The following is an 8,127-nucleotide window of genomic DNA, read 5'->3' on the forward strand; positions in this document are numbered from 1 at the left end:
TACCTGTTCTGTTCACTCCCTCCAGGGCATCTGGCATTGGCTGCTGTCAGAAGACAGGATAGTAGGCTAGATGAACCTTTGGTCTGCCCCAATATAACCATTCTTATGTTCAGGGGGGCCGATGACAAGGCAAGTTGAGAGCAAGGGTGGAACCCATAATTATCAAAGAAGGGACATTGCCAGTAATGTATTAGAACTCAGCCTAAGGAAGGAGGGAGAATTAGTTGTCTTGATGTCAGTTGACAAAGGACTTTAGGTATTGCTTTGATACGTGGTTCATGATCTCCATCTGCCCATATGTTTGGTGGTGGTATGTGAAGGAGGTAAAACACAAACATTCATTAGCTGGAGGATTTCATGTCACAAAAGTGAGACTAACTGCAGGCCCTGGTCTGAGATGAACCAATATGAGATCAGATGTATTTAGCAGAGGGTATGCTGTTATAGGGGATAGTGTACTATTTTGGTCAGTCTGTCTACAACAGTCAAGACCATGGTGTGGCTGTCAGAGTAAGGGAGTTCTACTCTCTAGGGTGATTGAGGCCCAGGCTCTAGGAAAGATCTCCAGGGCTAGTAGGACACCAAAGGGCTTAGATCACATAAGAAGAATGCCAGAACAAAGGAGAAGCTGTGCCAAAAGCCTTAATGTGGCCAAAGTGTTCTCATGGCAGAGATGGAGCTCTTCTTGCCAGTAACCTTGGTGGGACATATATATGCCCATGAAGGCAGGTGCAGTCATAGCAGGTGTGGTGCATAGCACTTTGGTTTTGGACCTCATATGATTGGGCTGTACTTTTATCTCCTGGACTAACAGATGCAGAATAGATTAGATCAAGGAGGTCTCTTGGCATATTGTGACACTAAGGAAGATGTGAGGTTTCCGTAAACAGGGTAGTTCTCAGTTAGGCTCCTTGCACTCTTAGTAGTATTTCTCTTTCAGGATAAGGTGTCAGCTTTCCAATTCTAGATTCCTGAGAGATAGATGATGACAAAAACAAATTGAGAAAAGAATAATGCCCACCTGAGCCATCTTTGGTTCAAGGCTCAAGGGAAGAGCATGTCCTGGTCAGTGCTTAATTTGTAATGAAAGAGTTGCAGGGGCTCAAGCAATTTTTAAAAAATTCATAACTGTTCTAACAAGCCCAGAGCTGCTGGAGCTAATGAACTGTAAAAACTGGAGTGCTGGGACCCCACCTATAAAAGCCCAAGAACAAATTAAGTGCAGGTCCTAGTGCTCTGCAACAAAAACACAGATTATTGTGCTGTTTGTTGCCTTTCATTTTCCTTAGGGGCCAAATGTCAATGTCAAAATATCAAACTGCATCAGTTCACAGTTGGGCACTGGTTTTAGTATGTCCTCCTCTTCCCCTTTCACTCATGCAGCTAGCTTTTCAATGTGAAGAGAGATGTCAATGAATGCATCCAAGTAGATCAGGGTCTTAGTGCTGACTATCTCACTCTTTACTTCCTTGGTAAGTCTGCACTGAAAATAGTGTATTTGGGCTGGCTTGTTCCACTCAATGTCAACTATGAGTCACTTGAACTAGGCAACATATGAGGCAGTTGGAGTTTGGTGGAGCCTTTGTAATGCTGCTTCTGCTGAGCAAGTATGGTGAGGGTTGTCAAAAGCTGAAGAAAACTCTGGAAGGAAGGCATTCCAATCTGTTAACATCAGGCTGTTCCTTGTCAACAGCAGAGAGGCCAATCCAATGCTTCTTGAGCAAGCAAACTGATTACTAATCCCACCCTGGCTTGGTCCATGGGATACATTTGATGTTGAGAAAGGAAATGGAGATAGCATTTGTTCAGGAACACCAGAACTTCTGGTGGCTCCCATCAAAACATTTAGGCAGCAGTACTGAGAGTAGTGTACTCAACCCACACATGAAGCACAGAGTTCTTTTCCTTGCTAATTGCTCACAGAGCTTCTGATTTTCTGCTGAGGTGCACCATGTAGGATTGCAGCATATGGTTCTTGATTTGGAAATGTATAACCTGCTCCAGCAGATCTGGTGTCCTATGGGGTCCAGTGGCTGATGGTAGACTTGTCCCTTCCATATCTCTGTAAAGGGGTTCCCACAAGGGGGTTGGAAGTGAGTCTCAGTAAAATGTCTGGAATGTGGGCATAGGCGGTCTTGCCTAGTGGTCATAACTGTGCTGAAATCCACACTTCAGGGACAATAGTCAGTGAGCAATTGCTAGAGCCAGTTCAATAAGCAAAAGTCTCAGGCCAGCGTCAGAAAATGTCAGAAAAATGTTCCTGCCTGCAACCTGTGGTACAGGTAGGAGGTCCGGAATATGCGGGCATCATGTGCCCCACCCGACACAAATATCCATAAAGTGTCCCCGGCGGTCGACCAGGGACTGCAGCACCATCAAATAGTAGCCCTTCCGGTTTGTAAATTGGGCTGCTCGATGGGGTGGTGCGTGGATTGCGATGTGTGTACTATTGAGGGCTCCTCCGCAGTTCGGGAATGCAAAAGTAGCAAACCCGGGAATGATGTTGTCCAGGTCCCCGAGACAGACGAGCCTCTTCTGCAGCACCATAATGATGGCCCTCACCACCTGTAGCACGAGACAAATAGACAGACAGAAACCAGGTTACCTAAGTGCTTGGAAGGAGGACCCTCCCCCCCCAACCTACCCCTCCCATTGTCAGGACACCCTCCTCCCCCACATCAGTGCAGGGGTGGCCGAGGAGCGGCCTCCGAGTGCCACTCCATCCCCACACCCTCTTGCCCTTGCCTGGCAATCCCCCTTTTTCAACCCCTCCACTCAGCAGGGTCTGTCCCCTGACAGTGACTTACCTCTATCAAGACGGCCCCAACAGTAGACCTGCCCACACCAAACTGGTGTCCAACGGACTGGTAGCTGTCGGGGGTGGCCAGCTTCCACAAGGCAATTGCGACCCGCTTCTGCAGGGGGATGGCGGGCTGCAGGTGGGTGTCCTGGTGTTCCAGAACTGGGGCGAGCCAGGCACACAGCTCCAGGAATGTGGCCTTCTGCATCCAGAAGTTGCAGAGCCAGTGGTCGTCATCCCAGAACTGCATGATGAGCCGGTCCCACCAGTCCAAACTCGTCTCGTGCCTCCAAATCTGCCTGTCCCCAAAAAAGTTTGGGGGAAAGGGCAGAGCTCCTGCATTCCAGATCCATATGGGGCGGAGATTCATGACAGTGCAGTCCGGGTCCATAGGGGGCAGGAGATTCATGACAGAGTCATGCAGATGCAGCAGAAGCAGCAGTATGACAGCTTGGGCCATCGCCTGCCCAGGGGCAGCTCAGGCTCCATGGCCAAATAAAAGGTGAAAAGCAGAAAAAAACCCAGAAAATAAACTGCTGTGGTGGCCGAGGAAGCAGGGCAACCAGAGCAAGCACTGCAGCAGCTTTTCTTTCCCTCTAGGAGATAGGCAAGCCAGAAGCAGGAGCAGAGCAATGGCTGTCCAGGGGAATCCCTTTAAGTACGCGTCTCTGCAAAGGGCAGGCAGCAGCACCTGGAAATAAAGGCTGCCCCCATGCTCCACCAGAAGCATTTCCGAGTGCCTTCTTTTGTCGACAGAGCGTCCGGCAGTCTGGACGCTCTTTTTCGAAAAAGCAGATTGATTTTTCGATCTGCATAATGTAATCTAGACACTCTTTTTCGACAGAGGCTTTGTTGACAGATACTGTCGACAAAGCCTCTGTTGAAAAAGGTGTGAAGTCTAGACATAGCCTCAGAGACTAGATGTATTACCAAGCTGGAATCAGGGTCAGCATGAGGCTCGAGACAGAGACTAGAGATCAGAAGTACTACCAGGCAAGAGTTACGCTAGAGTCAGAAAACAGAAATACTACTAGTTTGTAGCAAGGCTGGGCTCACAGGCTAGAGATGAGGTACGTCTACACTACAGGCTTTTGTTGACAGAGGCTTGGTGCGTCTAGACTACATCCAGTTCTGTTGACAAAGCAAGCCGCTTTGTCGACATGAGAGTGTAGATGCAAAGGACAGTGTAGATGCAATAATTCCTTTTGTCGACAGAACTCTGTCGAAAAAAGGCGTTATTCCTCGTAGAATGAGGTTTACCAACGTCGACAAAACTGCCGTGTTCTGTCGACTTACTGTCATCAGAACTCGGCGGTAGTGTAGATGCAGGTATAGTTTTGTCGACAAAAGTCCACTTTTGTTGAAAAAACCCTGTAGTCTAGACACATCCAATGTGAAGTCTGTAGTCACAGAAAGCTGAGGTCTATGTAGTTGTCCAGACAACTTCATTGGCCAGATTTTAAGGTAAAAAAAATAAGTCAGTTGTACCCCTTTCAGGACTCTGATATGTCTTGTGCACCCAAGTTACACATCACTAAAAATTACTTGCTTACAAAATCAGATATAAAAATACAAAATTGTCACAGCACACTATTACTTAAAACTGCTTACTTTTTCATTTTTATCATATAATTATAAAATAAATCTATTTGAATATATATATATGCACGTATAGTACTGAGATTTAAGTGTATAATATATAGTGCAATATAAACAAGTCATCTCTGTAAGAAATGTTAGTTTGAACTGACTTTGCTAGTGTTTTTATGTAGCCTGCTGTAAAACTAGGTAAATATCTAGATGAGTGGATGTACCCTCTTAGGAGATATATACTCATGGTAGAGTGACTGAAATAGAGCACTTTACCAACCAGAGGTACTGTCACTCTGGGTCTGTTGGACAGTGTTTCCTGTGGCACTTACTTTCCCAAAGTGCTCTCCAGCTGTGACTCTTCATGGCCTCTTAATGGCTTTGTGGGACTATCAGCTGTCCCAGACTCCCCAGTTCCTTACAATGCCAATTTTTTAATGTTTCAAATCACTGTACAAAGCAGACTGCAAAGGTGTTAATTTCAAATACTTTTAATCTCACATGAAGCGCTGAACTCTGGCAACTCCGAAAAAGCGCTTCTTAGTATCAAACACGTGAAAATATTATTTCAATAAAATAGTAGATAGTATCATTTAGTAAATTCTGATGTGACAATATTTCAGTAATAAACATCTGTGGGCTATTATAGAATAAGGTGCTGTCCTGTTCATATAAACAAAAGCTTTTTCCACTTAAAATGTCAGAAACTGTATTGTCCATCACTTTACAATCTACCGTGACAGCCAATAGAGTGACAGTGAAATAATCTAATTCTTGTGAAATGTAGCCTCTTATTTTTTACTGAAGCATATTACAGTAAACAAGAAAACATGCCAACAAGAAAACATGTCAAGCCAAAATCAACAATAAGATCTAGTTAAATATTGCTCTGAGTTATTTCCATGCAATTTCATTGAAGTCAGTGGGGTATCATCAGTGTAACGAAGATCAATATTGGCATAATATCTGCCTATAATGTCAGCATTTCTCCTAATAATACTATCTACAATATCACTATGAATAATACATACCAGACTACTCCTTTACTATGTTTCACTGAATCAAGAAAAAAATCTGCTGCATCCCAAAATCATTTTAGGCCTAGTCATTTTGATCTAAAAACACAATTGCTAAATAGTTATGTATAGTAATTGTTTGGGTACAAAAGACTCCAACCAATAAGTGACTAAATATACATTAAACCATTTGGAATTCATTTTAGTAATGTGGCATTATTTAGTATACTAAATCTTAAAGCATAATCTGTCAACCATGCAAAACTGCTGAAAACAAATTTGTTTCCAAATCTAAAACAAGTATTTTTTTCTTAAGGGAATCCAAATTTGGTAGAAATGCGTGAAAAAATGTAAATGTCATGACAAGTCACATACTTATCATATTTCATTTGAAATATTGGAAACTTCTGCATATAAGTCTGTATGCTCCAATTGAAGTTGAGTGACCACTGTACAAAAAAGACAAAAGCCTGAAGCATTACTAAGCGTACTAAAGTATATTAATAAATACATTTTCTATAATACCTTTTATTCAAAGTTATCACAGTATTTTCATATCATTAATTCATTAAGCATAACTACAAGTTACTGACACAGGCAAGGTTATCTCCTAATAATTTTCTTTAGCAGTAAAATGCAGCTAGCCATATTTAACTAGAACTCGCGTTTGATTTACCAACACATTTTAATACAATACAATAGCATAAGGTAATAGTAATAATAATAATAATCTCATATCTATAGTAAAATCTTTGTCAATGCTATACAATGGAATTAAAAATAAACATAATAAAATACCATCCTCTTAAAAAAATAAAAAGGCAATTTTAATTTAGAACATTAATTTAACATAAGAACAACCATACTGGGTCAGACCAAATGTCCATAAAGCCCAGTATCCTGTCTCATGACAGTAGCCAATGCCAGGTGCCCCAGAGGGAATGAACAAAACAGTTGATCATCAATTGATCCATCTGCTGTCACCCATTCCCAGCCTCTGACAAACAGAGGCTAGAGACTACCCATCCTGGCTAATAAGCATTGATGGACCTACCCTCCATGAATTAATATCTAGTTCTTTTTTAAACCCTGTTAAAGTCTTTGTCTTTACAACATCCTCTGGCAATGAGTTCCACAGGTTAACTGTGCATTCTGTGAAGAAATAATTCCTTTTGTTTGTTTTCAACCTGCTATCTATTTATTTCATTTGGTTGCCCCTAATTCTTATGTTATGTTTACTCCTTTCTCCAGATCATTTATGAATATGTTAAATAGGATTGGTCCTAGTATTGAGAGCTGCGGGACACCACTGGTTACCTCTATTCTTAAAACTGAAGGGTAGGAAGGGTAAAGTGAAAGGTTGGAAGAAAAGCTGAAAATATAGGATCAACATTTATTATTCTAAAGACATTTTTGAAAATGTTTTAAGATGTTTTGAAAAGTAAAAGACAAAATGAGATGTGTTTCAGGTGGCAGTGTTCAACACATCACAGCTAACTGCTGCAAAATTCAGCAGAATTACTCTGAATTTACACTGCTATAACTAGAGCAAAATTTGGTCCATTGTCCTTTTTAACATCTTTCTAAGCTATATTGGAAGATGTGTGGGTGATCAGAACATATATTTCCTTTAAGTTTAATCAAAGTATAGTTTAGTGTGCAAAATTAATGTGAAGCACTATGTCTCAGAAGTATGACCATTCTTTATTCTAAATACTATGCAATATACAAGACTGTCCTTGCCATTTATGTAGAAAAGTATAACTGGTCTACCAAAACCCTGCTAGTCATTTCTATCAACAGTATTTGTTCAGTGTTATTGTAAAGAATGAGAAACATGGTGGCTTATGAATCTTATTTTGTTGCAAGAGCTTTACTTTTCTATTAGTGCTGATAATAAGCATATTTTCATCTAGACAGCTTTTTTTCCCCTAGCTCCTGATTTCCAATAATCGTAGAAAACCTGTTATCCCCACTAAGTCTTGCAGTACCACAAAAAGAATGCTGAACCTAGTGGAAAAAAGATGGTAAACAATGATGGGGAAAATCTTTACTGGTAAATAAAATGTAAAAAGCACTTTCATATGGCTTGGATCAAATCCGATATCATAGGAATGTAAAATGTATCTTTCAAAATCTCTTTTTTGTTATTTTCCCTCAGCCCCTATCTGTGACACCAAACACGACAAACACTTATTTTACTATTCGAGATGGTATTTTGGAGCTACCAGAGAAACATACCCTGCTTTCAGCAGCACTACGCTGCGTTTTTTAATAGACCCTAAAATGTGTTGGTTATTTTCCTATTGTCGAGCTTTGCACCAGTATTCTTTAGTGCCTGTTTCAACTTTTTTTCCTTCCTCGGTTGTTGAACCTTGGAAACAACGAGGAGAAATATCCTTGGAAATGGTCCAGTGTGTAACCAACCAAGATCCCCTTGCACCCTCCTTTGCGTGATGCAGGGCCACTTCAGAGACGGGGTGCACGAGTGTCCTACTAGGGATGTCCAGAAAGGGGGACGGGGCGAAACCGACTCCTCGAACAGCTGCCCTACCTCCCCTTCGGTTCAAAGCCAGGCTTGTCTCAGCCCCGCATATATGTCCAGTCTGTGTGGGGCGGAGACGCAGAAGTTAGGGGGACAGCGACCCCTCCTTTTCGCTGTCTTTACCCTCAAGAACCCCGCATGGAGCTGCGCACCCTCAGTACCTTCCCCAGTAGCGA

At 42.1% G+C, this 8,127-nt stretch overlaps 1 protein-coding gene across 2 annotated transcripts in view; it reads right to left on the reverse strand.

The window, feature by feature from the left end:
• Positions 1 to 8,098, reverse strand: part of FAM227B (family with sequence similarity 227 member B) — a 221,390-nt gene extending 213,292 nt beyond the window's left edge. For both annotated transcript variants that reach the window (XM_089782043.1, XM_089782044.1), the window contains exon 1: positions 7,961 to 8,098. The gene's annotated coding sequence lies outside the window, so the exon portion shown is untranslated. The remainder of the gene's footprint in view (positions 1 to 7,960) is intronic.
• Between the last annotated feature and the right edge of the window lie 29 nt (positions 8,099 to 8,127).

The sequence above is a fragment of the Pelodiscus sinensis genome, chromosome 14, assembly GCF_052426305.1.
Source record: "Pelodiscus sinensis isolate ZL-2025 chromosome 14, ASM5242630v1, whole genome shotgun sequence".
Lineage (NCBI taxonomy): Eukaryota > Metazoa > Chordata > Testudines > Trionychidae > Pelodiscus > Pelodiscus sinensis.